This window comes from Pithys albifrons, chromosome 5 (genome assembly GCF_047495875.1).
Source record: "Pithys albifrons albifrons isolate INPA30051 chromosome 5, PitAlb_v1, whole genome shotgun sequence".
NCBI classification, from domain to species: Eukaryota; Metazoa; Chordata; class Aves; order Passeriformes; family Thamnophilidae; genus Pithys; species Pithys albifrons.
Genome location: NC_092462.1, coordinates 56,968,162 through 56,986,647, shown reverse-complemented (window position 1 = coordinate 56,986,647; position 18,486 = coordinate 56,968,162).

Below are 18,486 nucleotides of genomic sequence, written 5' to 3'. Positions count from 1 at the left end.
AAAACCCAAGATCTTTTCATAATCCTTGTTTATATACATATCATGAAAGCTTGCAGAAAAATAAGTATGCAGACAAGTTCTAGCCTGAGCTGATGCAATGGACAAGATATCAGGTTAGCATTGAGCACCAAAGAAAAGCACTGGAGTGTCCCGTATTTTCATATGAATGAGAAATTTTCACATGGAGAAAAATAAACAGAATTGCTCAGTAAAATTGGGTGGGTCAAAATATTTTCTGGCAGAGTGCTGCACACTGTCCTCAGTGAAGTCAAGCATGGGAGAGCAAAGCTAGTGCTATTGTGGCAACAAGGTGCATGATGAGTTATAACAAATGACCTCTATCACTGCACTAAACTCAGGTTCTCCCTGTGTTCTTTGGCAAACAGAGTGTTACCAAAATTCTCATTATAGCCTGTGATGTCTGGCTTATAACTGGGCAAAAATATCCTACTTTTTTTTTTAGTCACAGATGACCTATGGAGATTAAAATTAATCAGGCAGAGAGAAATAAAAAGTACTCCTTAAATGCTTTAAAGAGTGTTAAAAGTGTCATTACACTTTCTGAGTGCAATCGTAGCTGAGGAACCAGCCCCCAAAAGAGCTCTCATTCCCAACTGTACCATGGCCCAGTGAAATGAAGTATTTCTGATAACACCAATATTTATGTGTTACAGTGTAAACTGTCTTCTTCAGAAAATGCAGGAAGCACCCTAGGCCCATGATTTAGAACTTACAGCTTCTTACACCCACACAGAAATACTGTAGTTCATCACCTTCTGTGGCTCGCTGTCCATTGGGAATCTAAACACATCCAGGAAACATGCACAGGTTGTATCACCCACCATTCCATTTCCAAACCCTGTGTGAAGCATCCTGGGGTAAAGTTCAGCAGTGGCTGTTGCTGTTTAACCAACAGCAGCCAAGTCATGGAGTGCTGCACTCATCAGAAGCCTTCAAAATGTTCAAGCAATGATTCAGCTGATTGCCTGGTTGCTCATGCCACTGCTCTCCACTCTGTTCTCACTGTTCTTTCCCTCTGCTTGCAAACTTAACCATGTTGCCCACAGGTCCTTGTGGTGCTCCTCTGCTTTGTTACGCTCTGCTGAAGTGCCACATTGGCTTCCCCAGTTTCAGAATCTTGATAACACTGCCTTGACCTGCACCAGGTCTATCACTGAAGTGCTCTTGTTAGTCAGAGATGCCGCTTAAATGCTTCATCTCACCATGCAGTGTTGGGCACTCAGCCAGGTCCTTAGGCCTGCCACTGGCTGTGCCATTGAGGAAGATAGTTCTCTGATTTACAGCAAATTATTTATAGTTCTCTGATTTACAGCAAATTATTTAGGGGTGCAAGTTGGTGTGGTACCATTGGCAGCATCTGAACCAACACACAAAGGATCTGACCAGGTCTGTTAAAAATACACAGGGAGCAGTGCAGAGCAAAATTCCACTATTTCAAGAGCTGTGTAAGGGAGGATACCACAAACATGCCAGGGAATTCCAGGCCATATTTCAGTTTCATAACCTCAATGAGCTGTGTATCCATGCAAGTGCTTTATCTGTATTTGAATGTTTTTTCACTATCTAATGGCCACTCCTGGTTTTGCCACATGCCAGAGGCATGACACTGTATGTGCAAACCCACTTAGGATATTTTTACAGTGAATACTCTGTAGATCTTACTCCCTTTATGACAATTCTATTACAAAGAAACCACATGATCCCTATGAGGGAACTGAGTGTCCACTTTGCATACTGGATAACAATACACTGGTTTTCATGGAGATGTTCCTAAGCAGGTTTCCTCTAACAACTGGGATCCAAGTGTTTTAACAAGACAGAGAAGCACAGCAAAGGCTAGAATTAAAGTGTCACAAACACTGTCTTACTCAGCACCTGATGAAATTCCCTAATTGCCATTTACACTTTTGGGGTGTATCAATCTTTTTACATGGCTCAACGTCTAAGGACATATTACCATGGCATAAACAATCAGGGTAATTACAGGAGCAGCTATTTTGCAACCAACACCATAGGTGTTAGACTGAGGTTTTTTACACAATGCAAAATGCACAAATTACAGGACATGTAAACAATTTATTGACCAAATGCTGCCCTTGGTGAGGCAATATGTGGCCATAATTGACATTAGAAACACTGGTGCACATGTGAGCGAGGAGAGCATTAAGCCTTATTTTAACTGACTAATGCAATGGCCTCAGGCACTGGATCTCAAATGGTTGCCAGCTGAAGGCTGATTCTGCTGTTACTGGATAGTACAAACACAGTTTTGACTCTTGCTTCCAGCTGTTAAATTACCTGAAAATATATTCTTAAAGATACCTGTGAGTGCAATTTCTCTGTCTTCCTCAAAGACTATTCTAGAATAGTCTCAAACACTCCCCAGCAGAGTAGGAAGCATATGACTGCTCCCACACGTTGGGTGCAGAGCATCCTGTGGCCTCTACCTGAGGACAGGTGTGACACAGGGAGTATTTCTGAAGAAATTGGCAGCACAGTGGTCCAGGTCAGAGGTTAGTACTCTGGAATTAGAAAGGAACTGAGTCAGGGTATGTCCTGGGGAACTCTGCTTAGCCTGATTGGCTGGGAATGTCCTCATTGAACTCAGAGCTGACACCTCTGTCATGGAAAGTAGAAAGAAGGACAGAGCAGGAAAAATCCTAAGCAACTCATTGTCTCAGGTACGACCCCATCTCTGTCTTCAGTCTTTTGTACCTGTAGCAGCTCTTCTTCCCTCCCCTCAAACATGCCAGTGCTGCTGAACCAAGGAAACCCACAGATGACGGTTCATCCAGCTTGGGAAAAGTAGAGGTAAGGAGTGACATTTTGTTTTGTTCCCTCCCTCTCTCACATTGCAAGCCTGGGATGCTGGGGATTGAGGAATCACAGACAGTGCAGGAATGAGGCTGAAAGAACTGAGCTCCAAAGCAGGCCAGAACTTCCAGGGGTGGGATGAGGTGAAGCTGATACTGGGGCTGGCTGACCGGACCTGGTGGTTAAATGACTGCATGTGCATTGCAGCAGACAGAGAACACTTGGCACTCCTCATTAGCAATTTCAACACTACCTTGCAACAGGGTGGAAAAGAATACCTTTTACTTCCCTTGGAGTAAAACAAAATGCCTGTTGAGCCCAGCAAGGCATCCTAAGCCCAGATGCATGAAGGTATCAGTCCTCTGCGTACCTCGTGGTCATGGATGTGATAGCGTATCTCCTGTTCACAACTCCCAGTCAGGTAGGAGACCACCACCCATGCACTCAGAATCTCAACAGAGCCCTCAATAAGGTGGGCTCAAAGCATTCACTAAGAGAAAGAAACTCAGTGTTCAAGGGCACCCCTCCTAGGAGTTCATCTTGGGCACTGATTGGGTAGGGGTGAAGGAGACCTCTCACCCTCAGTAGGGCAGCAGCCTGGGCACCTCTCCCTGGGTATGCACACACATGGAGGGGTGCTGATGTGTTCAGTGCATGCAGTTCATGTGGATACATTTGGGACATATGTCTGCAGCTGGAAGAGTGACCAATGTGAGAAAGCAACAGATAGCAGTGGCTATAAAGCTGAAATATTACAGCTAGGAAAATTTTGAAAACAGTAACTGAAAAATAGTCTAAGAGATTAATTGTGTGGGGCAATCATAGTCATGATTAACCCCTCCAGAGATTGAGAGGTCTGGGTCTTGGTGAATTTGGAGATTCTGATTGTTAAATTGTCCTCTCCTGTTGCAATGAGCTGTCCTGTGATGGATGTGGATATTGCCTGAGAGCACCACACTCTTCCTCTATTACTAAAGCTAATTTGTTCCCAAGCCACATGCAGCTGACCCTCTGGGGTGTGCCCCATAAGCCCCAAAAGGCAACTTTCAAAGCTGTTGTCTTGGCCATGCACAACAGATGGCATGGATGAATTACAGCATGCCACATCTTAGTGTAAAGCTTTGGGACTTTCTTACACCATGTCAGCTTGCGAGGGAAGACCTGTCACGCCATACTGGGGGGAATGTTTGAAGCTGCATTTACTCAGCCTTTGTCACTCTTAATTAATAACCAGTTTCAGGACACACCATGGGTTAATTTTTTAATAAGAGTAATTAATGAAGGATTCCATCAATGAAAAATGTTACCACAGGGACACTATAGATGACTTTGCAGAACGTGTTCTGGGTCAAAAACTTGAGCTGGTAAGAGTTGGAAGGATCACTCAGTTGGAGGAGCCACAAAGGCAAAATAACCCCTGTGTGTGTTGGGCATTTGTAGGGCAGTGAAGATGGGAGGTGTTGCAGAATGCAACAGCCAGGTATGTTCTTCTGGGACAGTCCCCCAACTCACCACATCAGCATAGTGAAGCTGTTGGGTCTCAAGGACACCTGGAGCCTGGGGCTTGAACACCAGGACTCAGGGCTTGGGGCTGGCTCAGACACAGGGCAGCATGTAGAGGGAATTCAGTGGGGGTTCCTCCCTTCTTTGTTCAGTCATAGATTTAAGCCAAAATGTCAGATAGATCAGTTTTACAACACTCAGTGCTTTCACTTCAAACTTAGCATTTAAAAGGTTTAGCAACCTTTTAAAGCTGACAAGGGAGACTGGATGCCAGAATTCCTACAGCATCCGTACACCATCTTCAATATAGCAAACTATGGTTAATGGAGAACATCACAGTGCTGAGAATGGTTTTTACAATTGATCAATAGAAAGGGCCATTTCAGCACCATCTGTTGACATGTCCTGGCAATTCTACTGAATGCAAATAGAGGAATTTAAGATTGCCTCACCTGGGCCAGGTGCCTTGCTTACCTCAGAAGCAGACATTGACATTGGCCTCTGTAGGGCACAATTTTCAAAGCATGTCTGTGCCTGCATGTGCACAATATATGACAGGCAGTTCTTAGTCTTAGGTCTGCAAATGACTAGTAGGATAACTGTTGATGGGTAAGATACCACAAACAATCAATTTTTTTGTTTATGTTTAAACAAGCACATGTATTTTCACATATGCAAATAAGAAAATGAAGTAGGAATGAAAAACAATATAGTAGCCCTCAAAATGTTACTTAATGTCATTGGATTACAAGTGAAAACCATTCAAAACTTTTTTTCCTCAAGCAACTTTTCAGGTGAGAAAAAACTTCCCTAGAGAGATAAAGTATCTCAAATAGCTAAGTTGGAGCTCTTGGGGTACAGCTGGTGAAACTTAAAAGTAAAACAAAGTGATTGAAACAGCTGAAAAGTGACTGAAAAAACCCAACCCTTTGCTATAGGCAGTCAGCTTCTGGCTTACTGGCATGAGCCAGAAACAACTCTGTATTTCTGTGTCTGATGATTAGCTCCTGGGTAAGAAAAAAAATGCTCTTGGAGCTACTAAGACTGTTTAATGTGAGGTAAGTGTTTAACTTTCTTATAATTTGGTACATGCTAACTTGGTCTGAACCCATTGCATTATAGCAGGAAGGAATGATGATTCTATCCAGAATATTTTCTTGAACCAGAGGAGACATGGGGAAAGGAAGGCTATTTTTTTCTTGGGCATATTAGTGATGTTCTGAAGGATGTACTCAGCGAGGATCTTTTTGTTGATTTTTATACAGAGCACAATGCTTGTATTTCTGAAGAAAACTTACACACTTTGTGGTGGGGAAAATGGCATAAAATGTGGCCAACCACCAATACAGAACACAGACAACTGACCTAAAATAGTGTTGGAGGAACTGAGGTGCTAGTCGGGGATAGATAGAGAATCATAGAATTATTTAGGTTGGAAAAGACCCTTAAGATTGAGTCCAACTGTAGACCTAATGCTCTCAAGTCCACCGCTCCACCACATCCCTAAGTGCTACATCTGCATGTCTTTTAAATACTTCCAGGGAGGGCATCAAGTGCACCTTTAGTCAGTTAGAAGAAGTGACCAAGCTGGGTGGGAGTGTTCATCTGGGGAGGTAGGAAGGCTCTGTGAAGGGATCTGGACAGGCTGGATCAATAGGCCAAGGCCAGTTGTGTGAAATTCCACAAAGCCAGCTGCCAGATCCTACACTTGGCCTTGTGTGTTTGCACTTGTTCCATCATCATCCACCCCTCAGGTGCTTGTCCATGTAGGAAGAGGGAAATCTGTTAGGGAGGGACCCAAATGAGCAAAGCTATGAGGAAATTTCACCCCAAATCCTCCAGATGCAAGTCATTGTCTGTTCCTTAGCTGCCTGTTCAGGGCTACCACCTAAAACTTAGCCCAGCCTATTCCCAGCACAGTCAGGTTGTGCTATGCCAGATGAGGGGATGTGAACCAAACCAGTGTCACCTAGGGCTCTGTAAGTCCATGGAAAGCAATGGAAACTGAAGTGAACTTACAGTGTTGTTGTGTGATAAAATGCTTAAAAGTGATGTGGCTTTCTCAGCCACAAAGTGCTTAAGAAGGGATGCTGATTTCTCCAACAGAATGAAATGGACTTGAGTCTTACTTGAGATTGTAAAGCAGTCTTTAAAGCCCAGTTTAGGCACTCACATCTTGGGTGGATCTCTAGATAAAGATGGGGTTGTGTCATACAGGATTGCCAACTGGCAGGACAGCCCCATAGCATGCCAGAAAAACTACTGGGTAATAGTGATATGAGTAAATCATAGAATCACAGAAAGGTTTGGGTTGTGAGAGTCCTTAAAGGTCATCTGGTTCCAACCCCCCTGATGTAGACAGGGACACCTTCCACTAGATCAGGTTGCTCAGAGCCCTATCTAAGCTGTCCATGAACACTTTCAGGGATGGAATATCCATAATTTCTCTGGGCAACTTGTTTCAGTGTCACTACCCTCACAGTAAAGAATTTCTTCCTAATATCTCATCTAAACCTTCCCTCTTTCAGTTTAAAGTAATTTCCCCTTATCCTATCACTCCATACCCTTCTAAAAGTCCCTTTGCGTCTTTCTTGTAGACTCATTTCAGGTACTGGAATACTGCGATTATGTCATCCTGAAGCCTTCTATTTTTCAAGCTGAACAATCCCAAATCTCTTAGCCTTTCCTCTTAGGGAAGTACTCCATCCCTCTAGACATCTTGATGGTTCTTCCCTGGATTTGCTTCAGAGGTTGATGTCCTTCCTGTGCTGGGGACCCCAGAGCTGTACACAGCACTGCAGGTGGGGTCTCACCAGAGCAGAATAGAGGGGCAGAATTACCTCCCTCAACCTGCTGGGCAGGCTGCTTTGGATGCAACCCAGGACACATTTGGCTGCCAGCTCATGTCCAGTCTCTCACAGACCAGCACCCCCAAGTGCTTACCAGCAAGCCTGCTCTCAGTCTCTATCCCACTCTACTGGCACCGAGGGTTGCCCTGACCCACGTGGAGCATCTTGCACTTGGACTTGTTGAGCCTCATGAGAATCCCACAGACCCACTTCTACAGCTGGTCCAGGTCCCTCTGGATGGCATCCTGTTTTTCAGGTGTGTCAACTGCTCCAATCAGCTTGGTGTCATCTGCAAATTTGCTGAATTCCCAGGAGGACTTTGTTGACAGAAGATTAGGCCAGGTTGGGATCAAGCCATTAAGAAGTGGATAGTTGCTTACTGACATTACTGTTCCAAACAAATTACACATCCAGATAAGTGTGTAGAAAATATTACTGTAGCAAAACTCTGGACAGGCTGGAGGATCATAACCTGTTATATTTTGCCTGAAAGATTTTCACTAAAAATGTAGGCAATAGACTGGATTACAGAAACAAAAAGGAGCTGACAGACACTACTCTATGTTACTCAAGTTTGCCAGGCAATATAGTGTTTAACCCCACCTGTTTTTCTTTGCCTTGAGCAGCAGAGTTTCTGTCATGGAAGCAGCACTATTTTTTGCATTACGCTGCCAAGCTTCAGGATATGCCGGTGCACAGGAAGGAAAGTTCGGTAGCTGGGAGAGGAGCCAGCACACGGCATGGGAAACCATCCACTGGAGAGGATAATGAGGTGAGGGTTGGTGTGATGTGATGCTTAGACCCTCCAGCCTTGTGACAGACAGCTCTGGTACCACCTGCTAGTGGTGTAGTTTATAAACTGTGTGGCATTGATGCATGTGTGGATTGGCACTTCTGGGACAATGTGAGGTGTCAATATTGCTTCAGGGACTTGTTCTTACGGTGAGCTAGCCTGAGTGTCTCCAGCCTAGGGCTGGCTTAAAAGCTCTAACCAGAAAAGCAATACAACTTTATGATTGCTGAATTTAGAAGCTATTAGCATATTAGGAAGATTATAGCTGATGTGGCAGTTTTGTTCGGTTGGTTGGTTGTGTTTTTTTTTTGTCTTTTGGGAAAAGCATGTGTCCCAGATCAGAAGCCACCACTAAAGAAAACCCCAAAATCCTGCCCACCCACACCTCCCCTAAAATGTAGAATTCTTAGCCCTATATTGGTTCCCTTGTAGCAACTGAGAAAATGACTACCAGCAGTACTCAAAATGCTGGCTCTGCTTTAGGATAACACTGGAGGGTAAAACAATCCCTTATAATGCCTAAGGAATAGGCACACTGTGAAGTCAAGCTCCCATTCATATTCCTGTGGCACAAACACAGGTGCCATTGCCATGACTTGCATAGTTCTCTCTAATGTATCTAATTCGTAGGGTAGGGCTGTTTTCTGTGGAGTGAGAGAAGACATGAAACTCCTTGGACTAAGAGCCTCTAGAGTTCTGCTTCATCCTGTGTAGGTTCTCCAGTCACAAAGATGTTTTTAATAATTAAAAAGGTGGCTTTTAATGCAAAGACAGTAGTATAATCACACAGCCCTATCAGTGTGTTCGGTATACACAGTTTATTTATAAACATATTAAAAAACGTAGCAATAGGGTAGCAGGTTCTCAGACATGCTAGGTACTGGGGTACCTTCACACTGACATTTTCATATTTACAGTAACCAGAGACTGTAATCAAGGATAGTCAGAAAGATGTATCACAAGTGTCTCTGAGTTTTGAGTTCCTTAGTGCTATTTCTCTGAGTCTTCAAGAGGGTTGGAGCAAATTAGGCAAAAATATGCACAGGTGTTTCAAATGGATCTGAGGACTCATAATTGCAGAGGTTAACAAAAATTAGGTATCTAAATTTGAGCTGTAAGGCAGAAAAAGTCTTGAACTGAGAATTTAACTACTCTGAATTTGTTAAAATTGACTGTTACCTTTGTGTGAAAGAAAGTGTAAGAAATGTTAATTTCTAATGAAGATGAATATCCACCTCCCAAATTTGTACTTTAACTCCTGAATACTCATGCTTGCAAAGGCCTGTAGGCTTTCTCCTATGGTCTTTGAATAGGAAAAATATACCTGTAAAGGCTCATGTTTACCATTAGGTCTAGCAGAGTAATGCAGTTTTCTGTCATAACACAAGGACTTCTCTCTACAGTGAGGGGAACTGCTCTGGAACACTTTTATTTCCATGATGGTATAAAGTCCAGTCTTCCTGCAACAATAATCCATTTCTATCAGAAACTGTCCTGTTGGTTGCATGCAATATTTAATCTGGAAGTCAAATGTCCAAGCAGATAATCTAATTAATTACTTTTTTTATTGGTGGGACACAAATTCTGAGGACATGCTGATACATATACTTCCAGCAAGCAGAAATCTTGAAGGAGGACACTAAAAGAGTCATTCTGTGTTCTGAATCTAATCCAGGTAAAATAAATTTGTGTTCTGATGTAGATTATGCACTTCATGAATTTACTTCACCTGTGCCAGTAAATGTACCTTGGTGTGGAATGCCCTTTGGGGGTTGAGATATGTGCTGGGGCTTGTGGCACAGAAACTATGTCAAGGCCAAAAATATGGAAAATTTACAGGCTACAAGCACCAAATCACAGTCCACCCACATCCTGGACCAGTTATGGATGTTCAAACTCTGTGATGATCCCTGTGGCACTGCCACTAAAAGTCAGCAATCTAACATGGCTTATGATCTCCTGTTGGGTTCAAGTATTATTGCAGCCTGGACTTCACCCATTATTGCTGGATGAAAGGGAACTGTTATCTTTGCACTCAAGAGTGGAGGTTAACTTCCTAATAGCATTTGGGGTAGTCCATGCAAGGAATTACACTGATCAATCCTTCTTGAACTACTTTGTCTTGACTTATGCTGCACATAGGCTTTCAGGAGAATATTTTAAGCCCTTCTGTGCTGTTGTAAACAAAGACACTGTATTTGTCAGAAAAATGCAATAGACCCAGAGAACTGCTCTTTTCTTTCTGGATAGGAGAGTGATGGAGGATGTAAAAGGCTTTGGAAGACTCTCAGGACTCCAGTGACTGTTGGGTTTGGAGGTTTTGGTGTGTCTTTGTCCCTTTTGTTTTTTCATTGCTTTAGTTTATTCACAGCCAAACAAAATGGCTTTCTTTTATAGCTAGCCTCAATTTAAAGCACCAGACTCTGATATAATGGGTTTGTGTGTTGTGCTGGTCTTGGCTAGAGTAGATTTCATTTCTTCATTGTAGCTGGTACAGGAACATGTTTTGTACTTTTGCAGAAAACAGTATTGTAATATGGAAATCTTTGCATTATTGTCAAGCAGTGCCTATACAGTGGCAAGGCCTTTTCTGCTCCTCACCCCACCCCACCAGCAAGGAGGCTAGAGGTGCATAAGGATTTGTGAGAGGATACAACAGCACAGCTGACCATAGCTGACCCAAGAGGTATCCCATACCATATAACATCGTACTCAGAATATGCAGCTGGGGGAAGAAGAAGGAAGGGGGAGACTCTTGGAGTGATAGCTTTTTTTTTTCCCAAGTCACCCTTGTGGGCCCTGCTGTCCTGGGGATGGTTGAACAAATCCCTGCCTGTGGGAAGTGATGTATGAATTCCCTGTTTTGCTTTGCCTGTGTGCACAGCTTTGGCTTTACCTGTTAAACTGTCTTTATCTCAGCATACAAGTTTTCTCACTTTTATTCTTCCAGTTCTCTCCCTCATCCCAGCTGCCTGGGCCTTAGTTGCTCACTGGGGTTAAACCACAACATATGTCAGGGAGATCAAGAGTAAGACAAATATCTGGGATATTTCAGATGAATTATCCTTTAGTTAAGTAATATTGATAACGTGTATCTTCAAAAGTTGCACATTTTAAGCTGAACTTCTTTGTCCTAGGCATGTAGTTGTTAACACTAGTGCAAACATTTAAATATTTCAAAGAAAATACTTTTATTGGATTCTTATTACTTTTTCCTTTGTCTTAATTTTCTCTTTTAGTAACTGAATTATGACGTGGGGTAACAAAACTTTCTTGGAAAGTTTTATAGGTATTTTAAGGGGCATAGGTGCACTATTAATCAAAATGCTGAACAAGGTGGTTTTTATCCCTAATATCAGCAACAATATGTCATACTGTTCCTCCACACAAGCCCTTGCAGGACTGATAGTATCCAAGTGTCAAGGATATCCTGTGTATTCTCACTGGATATTGAAGATATGAAAATGTAGCTTTTTATCTCCTTTTAACATTGGAAAGGCACAGAGGGTATGTTTAGAGCACACTAGTGCAGTGCCACATGAGACAGAAGAACTTGCCCCAGGAGAGCCCCAGAAACTGGCTGGGCAGCACCATGGCTGCCAGGCAGCCTCTGGCCCCTGTCCCCAAGAGCCCCTGAGCCTGCACTTGCGCCTGCCATAGTTATCTCTGTGGGGCTGTCACTCCTGCTGTGGATTTCAGGCTTTGTAAGGACATGCTTTTTATCACTGCAGACAACCACTTCTAATTCTGTTAGTCTGAACTGGGTATCTGAAGAATGTGGCCAGAAATACTGTAGACTATGAATATCTGAATTAGTGTCCCTAACTAAGGGCAGCTTCTCGGGTCAGTAAATTAACTACTAAGTATCAGCCTACTGGTGTTTCTGATGGCTGCTGGTGATTTTATACATAACTTACTGTTTGGGATCAGATAGAGCTGACCAGTAAAGTCTTAAAAAGATCTAAAGGGAAAGTTTATGATCACAAAATCACAGAATGGGAAAGGTTGGAAAGGACCACAATGGGTCATGTGGTCCAACCACCCTGCTCAAGCAGAGTCATCTCAGAGCATATTGCACAGCATTGCATCCAGATGGTTCTTGAATATCTCCAGTGAGGGAGATTCCACAACCAGTCTGGGCAATCAATTCCATGCACGGTCACCCTCACAGCAAAGAAATTCTTCCTCATGTTCATGTTCCTCATACTTCCTGTGCATCAGTTTCTGCTCTTTGCCTCTTGTCCTATTGCCTGGCACCATTGAGAAGAGCCTGGCTCCATCCTCCTGACACCCTCCCTTCTGACACAGACACTGATGAAGGTCCCCTCTCAGTTGTCTCAAGGCTGAACAGGCCCAGCTCCCTCTGCCTTTCCTTGTAAGAGAGATGCTCCAGTCCCTTAATCATCTTTTTAGTCTTCCTCTGGACCCACTCCAAGATCTCCATGTCTCTCTTGTCCTGAGAAGTGCAGAACTGGACACAACACTCCAGATGCACCTCACCAGGGCTGAGCAGAGGGACAGGATCACCTCCCCTAATCTGCTGGCAATGCTCTTCCTAATGGACCGCAGAGCACCATTGGCCCTTTTGGCCACAGGGACACACTACTGGCTGCTCATGGGCAGCTTGCTGTCCACCAGGATCCCCAGGTCCTTCTCTGCAGAGCTGCTTTCCAGCAGGTCAGCCCCCAGCCTGTACTGGTGCATGGGGTTATTCTTCCATAGGTGTAGGGCCCTGCACTTGCCTTTGTTGAACTTCAGACAGTTCTTCTCTTCCCATCCCTCCAGCCTGTTTAGGTCCTTCTGAAGGGCTGCACAGCCCTCTGGGATATTGGCCCAGAGCTCCTCCCTGCTTTGTGCCATCAACTTGCTGAGGAGGCATCTGCACCTTCATCCAAGTCACTGATGAACAAGTTAAACAATAGGGCCCAGTATTGAACCTTGGCAGACACTGCTGATGACAGGCCTCCAACTAGACCCTGTGCCACTGATTATGACCCTCTGGGATCTGCTGTTTAGCCAGTTCTCAATCCACCCCACTGCTCAATCATCCAAACCACACTTCCTGAGTTTGCCTTTGCGGATATTGTGAGAGATAGTGTTGAAAGCCTTGCTGAAGTCAAGGTGGACAATATCCACTGCTGTCCCTTCATCCATTCAGGTTGTTGTTTCATTATAGAAGGCAGTCAAGTTGGCCAAGCATGATTTACCTTTGCTGACTACTCCTGATCCCCTTCTTGTCATCCACGTGGATGGAGAAGGCCTCCAGAATTAGGCAGTCCATCAGCTTTCCAGGGATTGAGGTGAAGCTGATTTCTGGTAATTCCCTGGAACCCCCCTTTTTGAGGACTGTTGACATTTGCTTTCTTCCAGTCTTCAGGGATCTTTCCTGATCTTCACATTTCAATGATGATTATGAGTGTCCTAGCTGTGGTGTCTGCCAGCTCTCAGCACTTGTGGATACATTCTGTCAGGGCCCATGGATTTATGGATGTCAAGTTTGCCCAGGTGTTCTTGAACCAAATCCTCCTTGACCTAAGGAAAATTTTTTCTTTCAACATTTGCTTACCCTGGCCTCCTGGTCAGGGATTGCTTAGGGCCGCTCTTGTCAGTGAAGGCGGATGCAAGGAAGGCATTCAATAACACTGCCTTCTCTGTATACTCTGTTACCAGAGTCCCCATTCCATTTAGTAATGGGCCCACATTATCCTTTGTTTTCCTCTTGTTATTGATGTATTTGAGGAAGTCCTTCTTGTTGGCCTTGACATCCTTGGCCAGATTTAATTCCAGATTAAATGGAATTGTCTCCTTCCTATTTACTCTGACAACATTCATTTCAAGTGCCCTGACCCAGCTTCCATCTCCTGTTTCCTGCTTATGCTGGAGTAATGGCAAGAGTTCTTTATTCATTCACACAAGTCTCTTGTTCCCCTTGACTCACTTCTTGCTCATTGGGATACTCCATTCTTGAATCCGAAGAAAGTGATCCTTAAATACCAATCAGCTCTACTTTCACTCCAGAGCCTGTTTCCTTGGGGTTCTTCCAAGAAGATCCTTGAACAGGCTAAACTTAGCTCTCCCGAAGTCCATGGCAGCAATCTTTCTTGCTGCCCTGCTCTTCCTCCTCACCTGATACTGAACTCCACAATTTCATGGTTACTGCAGCCAAAGTTGTCCCCACCTTTGCATGGCCAACCTTGGAGGCCTTCCCTGTTTGCTAGTATGAGGTTGAGGAGCACACATTCCCCTGTGGGATATTCCACTGTCTATGCCAGCAAGTTGCCATTGCTTTCCAGGAATCTCCTGAGCTGTTAGTGCTTTGCTGTGTTGCTTCTCCAGCTGATGTCAGGGTAGTTCAACTCCCCCATAAGAAGCAGTGCCTGTGACTTTGAAGCTGCTTCTCTCTAACAGTAGAAGGCTTCATCCATTTTGTCCTCTTGATCGGGCTGCCTGATCCTCCAAAAATTCTTATATTTGTTTAACAAAAATAGTCTAGAGTTTTCTGCATTAGAGCAGGTCTATCTGGGTTCCCCTGTTGGTATTGTAATGAACTCTACAGCACTGGCTAACTTGTTTTCTGAACTAGTGTGCTGCAGTTGACTCAAAAATTAAATTGGAAGAGCTATTCATGTACAACCGGAGCTGGCCCATTTGCAAAGTATCATCCTAGACAAACAAAGACTAGGCACCATTAGAGGGATCTTATGGACCAGGGCTAATTCCATCAAGCAACAGATGAGGTAAACGAATTCCCAGGAAGAGTTTAATTCCTTGCAGCCAGACAGCAGAACCTGACCTTGACTAGTTCATTAATATATATCTAGCCAGGGAGATTTGCTTTTTACTTTCACAATTACTTGCTGTGTAAATCCATTACTCTGGCAATGCTGTAATGAACAGACAGAAAATGCTAAGCAGGTATCTTGGTTCCTGCTTTGGCAGTCTGTCATAAAAGGGTTCTGGGTTCTGCTAATGGACTTGTGCTTTTTCCTGCTCACCTGGCAGAACAGGCAAGAGCAAATAGCAATGCTGAGTTATGAAGAGCTATCTAGAAACTTGATAAGTGATTAAGGAGAGGTCACTGGGGACAAACGAAAGAAACAACAGAAATCAGAAAATGCAAACCAGGGAGGGAAGCAAGGTCAAGGAATATGTTAGCAGAAAGATCACTGAACACTGAACACAGTTATAAATGAACCTGTTACAGCCAGCTTTCTTCGAAGGCGTTATTAAGATGCCCAAAGGTGGATGGGTATCTGATAGTACTTGCCAAACAACCCAAGTCCCTTAAGTCAATGGGCACATAGCACTGCTGGAGCAATTTAAGTTTGGAACAACAGTGCTTCAGAATATCTAATCTGCTGCAGGTGGTTGGGGTTTTGCTTGGGTTCGGGTTCTTTTTTTTTTATATACATATGTAATGCTTACTGTCGCTGTAATAACTGCAATTATGCAAGTGATCTTTTCCTTTCCATTTTGGTTACTCATTACCCTAATCTTGCCTAGTTTTGATGCTCACTTATCTGTATGTGGCTGCTTTTACACAGACACCTTCTATTTAGGCATAGACTCACAGTTACTTTTCTTATTGAAAATAATAATTTGGTCTTATAGCATAGAAATTAGGTATTTAGATAAACATTGAACCTGTGATGCATTTTTTCTTTTTTCATGCACAGTGTTCTGTTGATTATTCAGCAATTGCTCCTGTCACCCACACCTTGCTCCTACTCCCCTTGATATTCTTTAGTTTCCTTATCCTTGGACTTGTTCTAAAAAAATTCCAGGCTTTTCTTTTACTTTTGTTCTTTTCCCACAACCCAGTCTTTTAATGCAGTTCCTGCATTTATGGAAAGAAGGAGAGGGTATGTGGATGGAATTCTCCAGCCAAAGCTTATTCAACGTTTTTCGTACCTTTGTGCTGTCTTTCACTCAGGATAAGGGTCAACAGCTAGTGTTAAATGTCATAGTCCATTAGTCAATGGGGACAGCTTACACAGACAAGAATCTGCTATAAATCAATTCTCTTCACAGATAATCCATATTTCACATGTGGTTTTTAAATACCATCTATGCTTCCCCAGTAGCTCAAATGGGAGCTATATCAATAAAGGCTATACTTATAATAGGTATTCAGTACACCAGGACTAATTCCCTTTATCACTGAATAACATTTCTATTGCAAGGTATTAAAATAGAACTTTGAGTCCATTCTCGTACCTATTCATTGGGATGTAATGCACTCTATGACCTGGGAAGCAGCACTGTGCAGTCAGTGGTTGCAGTCACCCACATGAGAATGCCCTCTTCTCCATTCGGGGCTGTCCTGCTACTACCATACTGTACAATTCTAAGGTGAACAAACTTTTCAACATAGTTGCCAATCTTTCATAATTGTTTTGAACTGTATACTTCATAACCTCGTTAAGTACTCAACATTGATTTTTTTTGTTGTTGTTTTCAGCTTATCTTCACATATCTAATTGTCCCTTCTTCCTACAGCACTTTGATACATGATATGTAATTAATTCTCTCCCTTGTCACTTGCTGTAACCTGCAAATCCATTTACTTGGTGTAAACTGCATCGATTTTAGATAACTGGGAATCTACTTTGTAAATAACCACTGTGAAATTCTTTGCTGTCTCTAATTTATTTGCTGAAGATGATTCTGGGCTGAACCAAGGGAGAAAGAGAAAAATGGCCATCACTTGGACTGCCTTACACGTGGCCTGTGTTGTTCAGATGACTGGAATACTAACAAATGTGTATAAGCAAGCTGTATAGAGCATTTTAGCTCTTTAGCTGTAATTTATTATTTCCTTATTCCCATCCTGACCACTCAGCACAGGCTGAAGACACTATAAACTTCAGCGACCTTGTTTCAATTTATGAAAAATAATTCTCGATACAGCAACTCTTTTTCCCCTTCCCTACCCACATTCCTTGTGGATGGAGTAGAACTGCATAGCTACTTTGCTTAACTAACCATTTAACTTTCTGAGAATTGGTTGATTCTCTAGATTTTCAAATAATAGCCCCCTGAATCTTAAAGGATAATAATAATGTAACTTATCATTTTAGCCTTAAGTTTATTGCCAGTTTATTGTGAAGAGTTGCTTATCTTAACATACTTTAAGTATACTTTGGTAGAACTTGTGATGTAATAGGTAACAATAAACAAAGACTGAACTATTAACTGCTGGCGTCAAGAAATATATTGCAGCTTCAGCAACTACCTTCTGAAATACAGATGTGAAATCATGTTTCTGGCAGACAGGCCCAAATTAGTTAATTACTACAGTAGAGAACATTGGCTTTGGAGAGGAAAATGGAATCAGCCTGACTGCTAACACTTAACTCTGACCTGTATGTAACCTAAACTGCTGCTGCTCTAAGAACTCCTGGATTGCAACACATGGATTGCAACCACAACACCACTGACAAACTCCATGGGATTAATATTTCACTAGGGGCTTCAATTTTGCTACATGTAACATTTGTAGTAAAATACACCTTGCATGTGTAGCTAACTACACCAAGGTTTCACATATGCATGTCCAAATAGGTTTTTTGTAACCATCTAACTCTACATGCCATTTGGTACCTAACACCGTGACTATATTGTGGCATTGTCTACTTGTCTTCAAGACCTACACTTGACTTTCAGCAATACCTCTGAGTTTACCATCTAAACCAGTCTCAGTTTTAATACAGATGCACACTGTTTTCCTTTATTAGGTGATAAGAGCTGAGAGCTCTTGAAATATCCATACATTTGTGTTAAGGAATTTGATATAATCAAATTTAGATGCACAAGTTTTTGAAACTCAGACTCAAAAATAATGGGGATAGACTTGCAATGGATATCAAAAGCACAGCATTAAACTCCAGCAAGTCAACACCAACTTAGTATGTAAGTCAAGCTCCTTTGTAACACATACCTATACATAAGAACCAAAGATAATCTACAACTGTACTAAGAACAAGAAATACTCTTTGCACACAGTTCTTGATTAAGTAAATGAAAAACCTCAGTACCATGGCCCATAATTTAATTTCTCAGCTGGAGGGGGGGCAAGGGAGGCAGCCTCAATATCTTATTTTTTCCCCATGACTTGGCAATGGAATTGCTACCTCAAAGCATCAACTCTTCTCTCAACACTTTTTAATTTTCAGTTTTCAGCATGTGAAACATGTCTCAGTTACATGCGTGTATAGATGTTTTTATATATATGCATATATGAATGTCTCTTGAAGGTCAGAACTTTTTTCTTTTTAAATCATTCTTTTCTTACTGAAACCTCCTATGTCTCACTTAAAAAGAACAAAACAAAAACTCCTCCAGGTCTGCTCTGTGAGAACACTGTATTCCTCAAAGCAAGTATGGCTGATTTTCCCATTTGAAGCTAAGAAAACAGACATGTAAACAGTGATCTTGAGAATTTGCAACTGCAAGATACTATTTCATCCAACATGTGGCTTAAAAGAAATTCCTCCTCATACAGGC